Source organism: Macrobrachium nipponense, chromosome 35 (genome assembly GCF_015104395.2).
Source record: "Macrobrachium nipponense isolate FS-2020 chromosome 35, ASM1510439v2, whole genome shotgun sequence".
NCBI classification, from domain to species: Eukaryota; Metazoa; Arthropoda; class Malacostraca; order Decapoda; family Palaemonidae; genus Macrobrachium; species Macrobrachium nipponense.
Genome location: NC_061096.1, coordinates 15,949,804 through 15,963,441, shown reverse-complemented (window position 1 = coordinate 15,963,441; position 13,638 = coordinate 15,949,804). Strand labels below are relative to the sequence as shown.

Below are 13,638 nucleotides of genomic sequence, written 5' to 3'. Positions count from 1 at the left end.
TTGTTTCCCTGCGAGTTTTTCTGGTCGTCTTATCGACGGGATTCTGGAAAGTGATGTGAAAAAAAGGCTATGGACTTTAAGCCTAATGATCGCTTGGACTTGACTATAGTGATATACGCGAAACTTGTCTAAATTATTCCTTTCTCTTATATATATCGGAATGGGTACTTGAATTATGACTCATAATGGATAGTTGGAGGTTCCTATCTTAATTCGATGGACAGCATCATAACTGATCATCGAACTAGCTCTTAATGAAGAGGTGGATTGTTGGACGTGTGTATCGTAATGGATCTTTTGACTTTATCGTAATGGGTTAGTAGACTTGTAATGAAACTCGCCGAGATATTACTGTTAGGGTTGACAGACTATGCACATTATGTGAGTGCCTTTTGTGAACTTGAATGTAAGTTAAGACCTCCCGTATGTTATCTTCATAGTCGACTATTTACATATACTAGTAAATTCTCCGGCCTTCATTTGTAATTGATACGGCTCACTGGATGACTTAATGCAATTAATTAGATCCACAAAATATGCTGTCATAAGCTGCATATCAATCGATCAAATTGGTGGATTTAGTCAATAGTATTAATTGATATCAAGGAAACTATGGCCATAAACGAGATAGTAGTGTATTAGCTTCATTGATTGTTGTAATTTTATGTTTTTGTATGTTAACAACTGTGGTCATCAGTGTCATACATTACAGGCATTTTACTAAGTATTCCAGAGGCCATGACATAGTGTTTTTCGTAAACCACTTTTAAATCGACATATGGATTTCCTTGCCACTAAGACATTAAGTGTTGCAAACTTCGTCCTAATTTTCGAGGGTACTGTGCATTGCCATATGTGTTTCAATAACTTTTTTTTTTACTTAGGAAAATGAGGTTAAAACTGTGCTTAGCCGCCCAACTAAAGTAGCGAGGTGTATCAGTGACGTAGCTAAAGCGTATCCTCCACTATACCTTACCAAATGGTTGTTTGACTTAGTTAAATGTCATTTTACCTATCCCGGGCCATACGAAATATTTTAAAGCAAATTATGTATTATATGGTGATATATGAATTTTCAAAAATAATTAGGTAAGGGGGATTCCTCCGCGTCACAGATACGTCATAAAGAACCACTTGTTCGAAACGGTCTGAGAAAAGGCAAGATGAAGTTGGTCTTTTGACAAAGAGTAAACGGCTTAATTAGGCACGTCTGTTAATTTAGGACAGTGTTAGAAACACTCAGGGTTTTAGTTACAAGGAAGTCCATACGTCTGTTTAAAAAGTTGTTTACGAAAACCTTCCATGGCCTCTGGAATGCATTAGATTTGACAGGAAAGTGGGTCCTGGAACGTCATCCCCGCCCTAACCAGTCAAATATATTTCTGTGGTTATTAAAGCAGCTTAAAATGACAATCCCTTCCTCCTCCACTGTGAGAATTAATGTTGGGGAGGTGAATAGTGACGGATATAGAGGGATGATGATGATATGAAGGTATTAAATTTGAGGTTTGTCGCTGTTTTGTCTTTTTCATTATCGACATCATTCGCCGCCTCCTCATCATCATGAATATCATTACCTAACTGATTTCTCATTTGAATAGTGAGAGCATCGCCAGTTTTGAATGTTATAATGAAGGAAGTGTAAGAAAAGGGAAATGATTCCATTAAAGAGAAAACATTTAAAACAGTAATCAAATTATATATATATATATATATATATATATATATATATATATATATATATATATATATATGTATGTATATATATATATATGTATGTATATGTATATATATATTTACATATATGTATATATATCATATTATATACATATGTATATATGTATATATATATATATATATATATATATATATATATACATATAACATATATTCTTATGCTCTTTATCACATTGTAATCAATATACGAGTCTTGTCAAACTAAATCAGTTCTTTGGGAGTCTTATTTTGGTGTTTAGTCCCAAAGGGAAAATTGAGTAAAGTGAGAAGGGGAAAATGTAATGGTATGTTTTAAATCGTTAACATCTTTTTAATTGGAAAACAAGAGATTTTGGTTTTCAGTACATCACAGGCGAAGACATTTAACATCCCTTAATATTAATGTCACTAAAGTTTTATCATTTTATTCTTTCAAGGCATCACAGAAGACAATCTTTACTTCTCCTGTATTAGAATATTAAAATAGGAACGTTTTGATTTAAAACAGTACTGTGGGAGAAATTCCTTACTTCTTATTGAGAGTATAGTGTTTTGAAAATAAGAAATTGTTTCTTTCACCGCAATATAAATGACACCTTGTACTTTATGTGGATAAAGGTATTGTTTATAAAATTAAGAACTTATTTTTTGAGGATGCAATAGGTATTATTATAGGGAGTCCCTTTTAATATCATTTACCCGAGGATCTTTCCGAATACAAAAGTTCGATGATTACTCTTCGAATAATCTTCGAACAGGTGCCTGAAATAAGAAAGAGAGGTGAAGGCTGTAATGCCGTAACCTTATTTTTATTACTGTTAGAACTCCATTTGGTAGTTGTCTACCATTGGGGTCTAATTTCGGAAAACAAAAAAGACCCCAAAATTTTTTTTGTAAACAAGCAGACTTGGCATAGGTTCTCACCGTTCATTTTCGCAGTCCCACCTGTCATATGACAATAATGGGTGGAAATTCTCTCTCTCTCTCTCTCTCTCTCTCTCTCTCTCTCTCTCTCTCTCTCTCTCTCTCTCTCTCTCTCTCTCTCTCTTTGTATGTATGTATTGGAACAAAGGAGTAGTTGCCTTATTGTATATGTCGATATTAGTATTGGGATGACAATGACATCGTTCATAGTATTTATTAGCCTTAGTAGTTAAATTTGCGAATGTAATGTTATTTCATGTTTTTTTTCCAAAAAAGTTTTACTTATTTTTATAATTTAATTTATTTTTTTATTTTTTTGCATTTTCATAAAATTAGAAGGCCACGGTATATCTGAAGTTCTCGGTCTATATCTTACCAGGAGATTGGTTAGTTTATGACTTGATAAAACCATCGAGAATCTTGGCTTGGTTATTTTATGACTTGATAAAACCACTGAGAATCTTGGCTTGGTGGGCATGAGATGATATGTATCTGCATGTAAATTTAGTATTTTTCAAGAAGTGAAATGGAGATGACATTTTCATTTCCTTATATTAAGCAAATACTACAATGATGCTGGGTTTTGCCTTTTTATAGAAGCCTAGTTCCAGATGTAGATGATGTTATCCGCTTCTTTCTTAATTGAAAATATATTAGTAACTCCACATTCTTTAAGATAGAAACTTAAGTTCCATTTTTGCCAATAGATATTGATGACCAAAATATCTGCGTGGTTGACTACCATCAAGTTGGGAGATTTCTATTGAAATTAGGTACATAGGTTGTCCTAGGGTCATTGAACTTACGCAGTGTTTGTTTTGATCATTCCTTGGATCGGTGACCGTCAGTGAATGATAATCAGTAACACGTTCGCCGTGCTGCTAGTTTGCCTACTACTTTGATAGGTAACTAACAGTGGGTCCCGAGGAGTGATAGTGCCATTTCTTACCAGTGCCACACTTGCTGTTTGCCATTAATGCTGTCCGTCCTATTCTCGTACCGAAGATTTTTTCTCAGCGACTTGGAACATTACGTACAATTTGTGCTCTGTATCTCCACTTCTTCCCCCTTTTAAATAGTTTCCTGATCACCTTGACCTTTCTGTCGTTGACCTGCCGTGCCCTAACATCTTCCCCGTCTCTTCCTCGAGAGTCCATTTTGTTAGAGTGGCATGCGGTAGCCGAGGCGAAGTATGCGGACATCTTTTGGTTCCAATACCCTTGTCCCGTGCCCGATTTCGTTCAAGGGCCCAGCTAGTTTAATCCTTAGCTATTTCATCTTAGCCTGTCATTTTGGTCTCGTTCAATTTGTCGTCACGTCAGTAGTGTTTTTTCGTTTTACTTTTGACAGTTTTTCCATTGATTTGATAAATTTTCCTTATTGTATAATAGCTAGTCATTTCTCTTTTTGTAATTATGTTTGGATTTCGGCTTTCATAGTGTTTCCTTGGGATGTAGCTTGTCCGTCTCTTCCAACAGTCTATCAATTGAATGATCACGTTTATTTTTTAAAAATTTATTTGATTGTGTTCATAAGAAAAGGTAATATAAAAGGCGAAGTAAGTATTTTATAGTTTGTGGGTATAAACTTTGTTGAAATTTATTGTCTTAAATAGTTTTCTGTCCATGAGACATTTCTTTTCTGCCTTCTCTCACAACTTTTGAGAGGAATGCGAAAGCTTATTAGTTAGCCGCACGGAGTTCAGTTATTCATTTCCTGTGTACGAATATTTTTGTATTTCCTAAAAAAGCAAGACGGCTTAATTGCTTTATGAAATTCATAACAAAGCTTGAACTTCTTGCTTTAGACTGGGGTGAGGTACTGTGGGTTGGTGTACATGAACTAAGCCATTGGTCGCATATCTTTCAAGGTTTTTCAGCGTTTAATGCTTATAAGTTTGAAACATACTGCTAAGGATAAACCCGTTAAGGTGAATGCCATGTTTACTTCCTTGACTCTAGCTTGACAGATTTTGTAAAGTGCCAAATTAAAATCACTGACATAAATAACTTGAGTCTTTCTGATCTAGTTTTGATTTGATTAGTTAATTGATTTGTCATTTCCTCTTCCCCATTGCCGAGTCTTTGGGGTTTCTCGTTATACAGTCAAATTTTGTTACATCATGCAGGATGACATCAATTTTGAGCTGTGTTGACTGAGAGCACTAAATCATCACGTCTCCTCTCCGTCGAACTTTCCTATGCATATCTTCCCGGTATTGGGAATGGCCTTTTTAGTTATTTTTATTAATGTTCTTGACACGTTGCTCTTCATTTACTCCGATGAAAGGATACTTTTTCGGTTATATTTTAAAAAGTAACTTTTTCTTGAATGAGTATAATACGGATATTTATCCACTGCGTAGTCACTCATCTTCCCATAAGAAAAATGAAAGAACTTTTAGACCTGAGCGTTGCAGCAGGAACGACGCAAGTACTGGGCTTGCATTCAGCAACGATGTCTCTGGTTTGTTGTTGTGGGTGTGAAGTCAGATTTGCATTTTCTTTTGGTGGCGCCATTGTTTATCAGAAGCGCAGAGCCTGTTGCAAGAATATGTAAATTTTTCTTTGCCGTGCCAATTTCGGATTATATTTCGCCAGGACCAAAGCACGTTAGCATCCAGACACTGGCAAGTCGGAAGCTCTACAGCGTACATGATAGTCCTTGGCGTCTGATATCAACGTTTAATGATGATTGACTGGATAAGGGACTCGACAAGCCCTGTGACTGACAAGGTCATCGGCACTGACTTTAAGTGGCTTGTCCTGCTATCGATTTTATCTTGAAATGGAAGCTATTCAGCTGTTTGCGAAATGAGGTCTCCTCATGCGACCTGACAGTTTTATAATAATAATAATAATAATAATAATAATAATAATAATAATAATAATAATAATGTCCTTTGGTTCAGCTAAGGGCCATATACATGGAATATACAAATACAATACACTTAATCTAGATACATGAGGTAATAGGATAAAAATGATAATCGGTAATATCCCCACAGTTGCTGAAGAAGTTGAAAAATAGTATTCATAATATAATGGTAATGATAAAGAATTTGGAGTTGAATAGTTCTGTAAAGTGAGCGTCCCATGAACTTGAAATGCGTTTATGCTGTCAGTTGTAAATATTTTGTGGTAATGATAAGTTAATATCAAGATTATATGGTACAGTGATTTTTAGTTCTTGTAATATATCAAGAAGAATGTGTATTATATCTTCCTTACGTGATATGTATGTTTCACCCATAAAATGTGGTATATCCTGGAAGACCACAAAGTTTAATGTTGCCAAGAATTTGGTTATAGTGCGAGTGTCTCTTCGTAATCACTTGAATTTTTGAATGCTATGAAAACATTTTGCGTAGCGTAGGTTCTTGTAGAGGTGAAAGCTTCTCTTGTTTCGTTTAGTATTTATTGCAAGAAATGTGTCAAAGGCATTTTATGGAACTATGTTCGTTATGTTCTAGGTAGAGATGATGATAATGATAACATAATGAATGTTGTGCGAATTGATGTCTTGTGTAGTGAAAAAATATACAAACTCTCTCAAAAATCGAGCCGTTTATTTTTTGGTTAATTTTGTTTGATTTTGCTTATTCTTTATATTTTATTCGTTTATGAGTTTTTTCTTATTTTCAAAATATGAAGAGTGACTTTCAACTGAGGGTTTTTATGAGAAGGATTAATTTTTTTTAAGTAACGTGACAGCCCGTAAAATGCTGTCGTAAAAGAAATGTTGAATAAAATGAAATTATGTTCTCATTAAATATTCTCTCGTCGAAACCATGTTAGTTTTTTTTTTTGCTTTGATCTCTAAGGCTTCTGCGTAGTTGATTCGTGACGTCACGAAATGAAGAACACTATTCATTCATTGTGGCAGATATTAATAGGTTTCGTTTTGGATGTTATCATCTGTGTTTTCTTCGTTTCATTGATTTTGGTCTTGCAACATCATCCTCTGCCGTCTGCTCGCTTCTCCTCTCTTTCATCAGTGTTGGCTTCGCTCTTCTCTGCCTCCTCTCCAACTTCCTCCAGACACACACACACACAACCAATACCAATCCGTTCCTCCTCTTCCTCGTTTCCTTGCCTCCCCCTCCCCGCTATCCTTTGTATTTATTTATTGTTTTTATTGTTTTTAATTTATTTTATTTTATTTATTTATTTTTTTTTTTTGGGGGGGTGGGGGTTTGGTCTCTTCTGCGCCTTTCCTTAACCACATATTCCGTCTCTTTGCTCTAGAAGGCGCCTAAAAATTTCTAGTTCATGCTTTCTTTGGCGACTGTGCTTGTAATGATTTGAAATGCTCTACCATCACTTTGATAAGCTGAGATAACACACACTCCATCAAGCATGTAGTTGTTGATCCAAACCCCCCCTCTCTCTCTCCTCTCTCTTCTTCTTCCTCTCTCTCTTCCCTTCCCTTCTCTTCTCTTCTCTTCCCTTCCCCTTCTCTTCTCTTCCCTTCCATTATCACCACTACACTGCTGAATATTCCTCTCTCGCATCCCTATGTTAAGAAACCATTGGGTTGTAAATGGAATAAACATCGCTCATTGCCTGTAGGTGAGGGCATTACACCCAGCCTTCCTGAGGCCTCGTTTTTTGTTTTTGTGGTCTTTTCGGGAAGGACTTTGATGTATGCATGTCTCATGTAATGGGTTTGAACTTGTCTCGGCTATTGGTTTGAATACGTTTTTTTAAAATCTTGTAACCGTGAGCAAAAACAGGGCTTTTTAGTAAACATTTTTGTATTCTTTCAAAATCTGACTGACTTCTACCAGATATTCATCCAGCTCTTGCGTGAAGGATGACCCTTCTTTGCTTACGATGTCATCCGATTCTTTCCTTTTCATAAATCTAAATATTTGGTTTTGCCTCCCCAAGGTCTGTTTTATGATTATTAAGAAAACACAACTGCTATTGGCGATGGTTCTCTCTCTCTCTCTCTCTCTCTCTCTCTCTCTCTCTCTCTCTCTCTCTCTCTCTCTCAGATCCTCATGTGTTATGCTTCCAACCTTCTTTACAATTCAATCTCGAAAAGTTTCTCTTAACTGAAGATCTGAATTGAATTACTTGTGCGTGGTGTGTTGGTCTTTTCAGTGTACATCAAGTATCATAGTTGTACAATGGTGGGTATTGGTGGGCATCTAGAAAATTTCTCGACCTGTTAATGATTTAAAAAATGCTATTTCTTATTTGTCATCTTGTGGTTAAATTTCATTCACTTTATAGAACGTTTTTTAAAGCTTATACATAAATACCAAAGATTCACTCAAAAACCAAGTACCGGGCTTTCTTTTTATTTTATTATTTTTTTATCGGGCTGGTTGCGCAAAATATTTCATTGCCAGTAATCTTTATATAATTGTTTAAATTAGACCATTAATTTTAATGATTTTCATGAGAAGTGCCTTGATTTACAAGTGCTCAGTGCCCGAGTTTTGTATTCCCTTTGAAAAGATCTGACGGGATTTTATGATTACTGGAACTTTCAAGGTGACTCTTATAAAAAGGCAAAAAAATCCAATGACATTCATTGTCATTTCAAATATTTAATAGTTTCAGGAAATATTGTAAATGTTTGTTAATTCTTCTCATTTGGTTTTGTCCTTTTGTCACGCATCTTCGATTTTTTTTATTTTTGGGAAGTTTGCTTTCTAAGTCAAAGTTATTTTAGATTTGTTCCAAGTAAATGCCTGCACATTTTGTGTGATAATGTATGCTTACCCTAACTACTAAGTTCAAGTTCATGGTAATTATATATTTAACAGCTCTTTAAAAACATTATTAATGTTCAATTACAAACAGTTTCTTTACTATCAACAGAATTTTTTTTCTCTCTCTCTCTCTCTCTCTCTCTCTCTCTCTCTCTCTCTCTCTCTCTCTCTCTCTCTCTCTCTCTCTCTCTTCTTTCCTTCCGTGTGTGGTAGGAGATAGCTTAAAAATGATTCAGTATTTAGTTGCACTGGCTTGGTTTACTGGAATATACGAAGTTACATTTCAAATGGCTGCAGAAATTTTGTTTTCGACAGCATCCTATTTAGGTTTAAGGACAAAATCTGTCACTCTCGGTCCATTGGGGGTGTGGTTATAATCACTTCCCCCAGTGCACATCACGTTTTACACTGTAGTAGGCATCACAGAAGGGCCTATCTGCCTTTTGCTCTGCATCCACGGCCGCTTCATCTGTCTAACCTCTCTTATCTTTCCTTCTTAATCAGCTGTGGAGGTGTCTCCGGGTTTAACTTGTAGATCCTTGTATTTCTGGATATCCGTGTCCTGTTTTCTAACCGCTCCGGCCCCTTACTTTCATTGCTGTAAGCGCAAGTGCCTCAGTGCTTGGCTTTATAAGTTAGATTTCAAAGTTTTATAGTCATTGTGTTGTGTAACATTTATATATATGCGTGTGTGTGTGTGTGTGTGTGTGTATATATATATATATATATATGGATGAGAGAGAGAGAGAGAGAGAGAGAGAGAGAGAGAGAGAGAGAGAGAGAGAGAGAGAGAGAGAGAGGGAGGTTTAAATGATAATGTAGTAAATATAGAAACTACAGAAATTACGTGAACGTCCTATTCTCTCTCTCTCTCTCTCTCTCTCTCTCTCTCTCTGTCATATATATATATAATATATATATATATATATATATATATATATATTGTGTGTGTGTGTGTAAATATAAAGGTATAAGGCACAACGGAAAATGTCTTATACCTTTATTTATGCATTTATCACGTTCCAAATTTTCGTGATTCAGTTGTACATACATGTGTGTGTGTGTGTGTTTGTGTATGTGTAAACCTACGCACGTACATGAGTACATTCAATGTGAAGGAATGCACTGCTATAACTTGTGAGGAATGTAAATATCCCATTAGATATAGTGCCAGACCACCTTAGGTTAATGTGGCAGGTGTGACGCATCGGTACCCATGTAACTGATACCCTCAGGAATGCTGAGGGAATGCCAGGCCCACCGGGAAGCGAGTCTTAGCCATAATGGAGGTTAAAAAAAATAAATAAAAAACGATGGCGATGTACTTATTTGTCTTGGCCCGACATGAATTTCCTTTCTTGATCTCATAAAAAAGAATCTCTCTCTCTCTCTCTCTCTCTCTCTCTCTCTCAAAATGTATGTGAATACACATATAGTATGTATGTTTGTATTTATAATCCTACTAAGACCCCCATTCAATGAGTTTTATATATATGTGTGTATGTGTGTGTGTATATATATTAGTATTAAAATAATTTGAGAGATATGAGGTCTTATTACGGCAATATCGATACCAATTTGTTTTGAGAGCAGCCGTCTCCTTTTTAAGCCTAGATATAAGCTGAAAGTGAATGTTTCCTATGAAATGGGGACTGGCGTCTTGCGATAAACACGGGCCTCTTTTCAACCGACGAGAAGCCCGCTCCCGGCTCGTGGTTCATTCTTTCCTTGCCAGCGGTTTTTTCTTGTCTCAAATGCACGGTGAATTTTTGGCTTTGCTCCTGAGTAACAACTAATAGGAAAAGAACATTATTTGTGTTAGAGAACTATTTACTAAGAATGCGCTTGGTTAAATCGTGTTAAGGCGTAGGCCAATATTTGGAATAGTTTTCGGGTAATACCGCACTAGTAAATTAAGAACTTTTACTCTCTTAGGATTAAGTAGGTAATGTTTAATTTAAAAAAAAGTGCTATATCGTAGACTAGGTAGACTGACTGATAATCGTATGAAATTTGTTCTGAAATTATCGCACGATGTCAGATATACTTTAGATGTATTACCAAGTGTAACTCATTTGAAATGTTTTAACATAATACATATATATATAAAAGACTGATCGATTGCTAATTTCCTGGCGTCTTAACAACCTGGGTTATTGAAAACACTCGTCTGAGAGAGAGAGAGAGAGAGAGTCCTAAAGTTGGGAAGAGGAAATTTATTATTTTCATAAAGTTTCTTAATTAATCGTTGCTTTCATATGTTACAGTAATCATAGTGTACACTTGAAGGCTTGTGATTGTGTATAATCTTATGTAACTCGATAGTGTAACATTAAAAATCTGTAGTATAAAAACTCAAGGACCGTTTAAAATATCTTCAGTACCGTAGTACTGGACTGCTTCCGTATTTAAGATTGTTTTTAAATGTAATTTTTAAAGAAAGGATCACTGTAGACTTGGAAATCGTTCCAGATTCGCCTTGCGCTTTTCAGCTGTTAGGTAATTTTGTCCTAATAATAAATGAGGTTTTTCGGTGGACTTTTCACTACGACCAGAGATGAATTATTGTTACAGTGTCTACAAAGCCTTCACCGGAAGAGCTGTTAATTAAATGAATAATCCTCGACAGTTTTACGTACAATAATTCGTTAGATGTCCTTAGTATTGAATTGAACACAGTGAAGGTTGCCCAACTGAAAAATGGCTAATATTCTTTACATTAATGACTAACGTTTGGAAAGGTGAGGTTAGTTAGCAAATGACGTTTTCAATCACATTAATCATGAAAAGTCGTGAAAAATATGCCTCAGGTTGAAAGCGGGAAATTAGTCCAGTTCCACCTCTTGCTTACCCAGTAACCTCTCTCTCTCTCTCTCTCTCTCTCTCTCTCTCTCTCTCTCTCTCTCTCTCTCTCAGTCATACTCTCTCCGTCTCTCTCTCTCTCTCTATAAATAAATATTGATTTCATGTTTTACGCCTATAAAAAAAAGAACTATTAAATTTTTGAAAAGCAGGCCAAATCAAACCAAGTTCCCAAGTGAATAAGATATGAAACAAATAGCTGAGTTGATGAACTGTGGGACGTCAGTCAAGCAAAAGAGCGAAGAAAGTGTGACGTTTGATTTTTGAGATTAGGTTGATGGCTCTACAGGAGGCTGAGATTGGAGGGTGGATAAGAGAGAGAGAGAGAGAGAGAGAGAGAGAGAGAGAGAGAAGAGAGAGAGAGAGGGAGGGTCATTGGGTAAGCCAAGTTTGGCACTTCCCAAATGACAGGATGCGGCTTTCTGGTGCCATCATCAACAGGGGCGTGTGCCTAACCTACTACCTCCCCCTGACATAAGCTCTCTCTCTCTCTCTCTCTCTCTCTCTCTCTCTCTCTCTCTCTCTCTCTCTCTCTCTGTTTGTTGCTAAATATATGTCATTAATTCTGCGTTTATTTTACGTTTGTGTTTCTGAAAATGTTTTATGACATGACGTTATACCAACAAGTAAACTAAATTATTACCTGTGAATCATCAGTTACTCGCAGTCCCGATTTTAGAGAGAGAGAGAGAGAGAGAGAGAGAGAGAGAGAGAGAGTGTAAATTCGACTGGAAATAATTTTGACATGGAACGCGATACAATGCAAACGACCTGAATAGTTTATCTCGATGAAGCTTTGTATTTACTTGTGTATTCCTATTGGTTTGTTTCGTCTCTCGGTAAATGTTATAGGTTAATTTTAATTACGAATTTTGGATGAGTGGTTTATATACGCCTACTCTTAATTTTTAAAAATAAAAAATTGCTTTTTCTCTTGAAAAATGATTAAAACGTTTGAAGAAAAATAATCGGATACTGCTTTTGGAATTTTTTTTTTATCCAGAACTGTATAAATCGTCCTGGATTATTTATCAGATAGCTCAGGCTGACGGATGTAGTAAGTAAAAGGGAAGTCGCCAAAGACTGAGTCAACCTTCCTCAAACCTATTGTAAAGTAGTTTTGTTTTGCCGAAGCCTTCCATTATTATCTGGAAGGATGGGAAGAAGTGATTCGTCTATTGGTGGATGACCACCATATCTTGTTCATCAAAAATGACAGTCATTACTGTTAGTTTGTTTTATTGTCAATAATAATGTCTGTAGACTAAACTTGCAAATCGTTTCTTCATACTACAGATTTGGAAACGTGGATCGACGTCTACAAATGGTCGTGTTATTATAGATTGCCCATCCACATGAATTGCAAAACCATGGTCTGTTTGTTATTGGAAACACTTTAATAAATATCCGTGACCTAGCAGTGCAGTAACAAATATGAAATGTTGAAGGACTTGGGCCCATTCATGGGGTCGTCTTTCCATTATCTCCCGCCCACTCTCTGAGCAGTTTCTGTCAAAGAATGCGTAAAGTATGGTGAAGGTATGTTTGTGGGAGGACATGGAACCCCTTGACAAACATTCGCTTGAACTCCTGGTTGTTTTGAGGGAAGTGCTGAGTGTTGGAGGTAATTGCTTTTAAGCACTGTGCTGTTGGCTTTTGCGTGCTCTTCTCTCTTATTTCCTTCTCTTATTACATTCTCTCTCTCTCTCTCTCTCTCTCTCTCTCTCTCTCTCTCTCTCTCTCTCTCTTGACGTGCAAAGAGGATCTAGCCAGAAAGAATTATACCTGATAATTCCTCAGGGGTGAAACTGTATCCGTGCAAGCTTGCGTCTTTAGATCAGAGCTTACGTAAATCACAAATTAACTTCTTTTAAACTAGATCTCAGCTGTTGTGCAGTGATGAATGTGTATCCTGCTTACAGTTTTTTGGCCTAGATTGTTCCTTCTCTTTCTTATTTTAACTTAAGTGCGGTTTTATTATTTCTCTATTCATTCGTATTCTTCTCCAGACTTGATATCCTAATTTCGCTGGTAAATATAGGTGATCAAAGAATGTGGAGAGAAGCGTCCCCTATGTTACGGCAGTGTCCTTTTCTCCTAAAACGCAATAAATATGAATACACATGTCTACATAAACCCCCTATTGCATTTTGCTTCCATATTTGTCGTGGGAATTCTCAAAATGTATATTGTGACCCTTACTTAACCGTTCCCTCTCTTCAACTGTTTATTAATAGATTTTCCCCTAAGGGTAAATTCCCTTAAAAATTCATTTTGTAGTTACGAGGACATTTTCAATCATTCTGTTGCGTATTAAAGTTTACGATTATTATTTCTGGATTATTTTTCCCTGCTTAGATGTTATACACATTAGTAATTTACCATTGAAGGTACTGATAAAAATATTGTCA

At 36.1% G+C, this 13,638-nt stretch overlaps 1 protein-coding gene across 11 annotated transcripts in view; it reads left to right on the top strand.

Moving 5' to 3' along the window:
- Positions 1-13,638, top strand: part of LOC135208437 (uncharacterized) — a 579,462-nt gene that overhangs the window by 319,746 nt on the left and 246,078 nt on the right. The window lies entirely within an intron of this gene.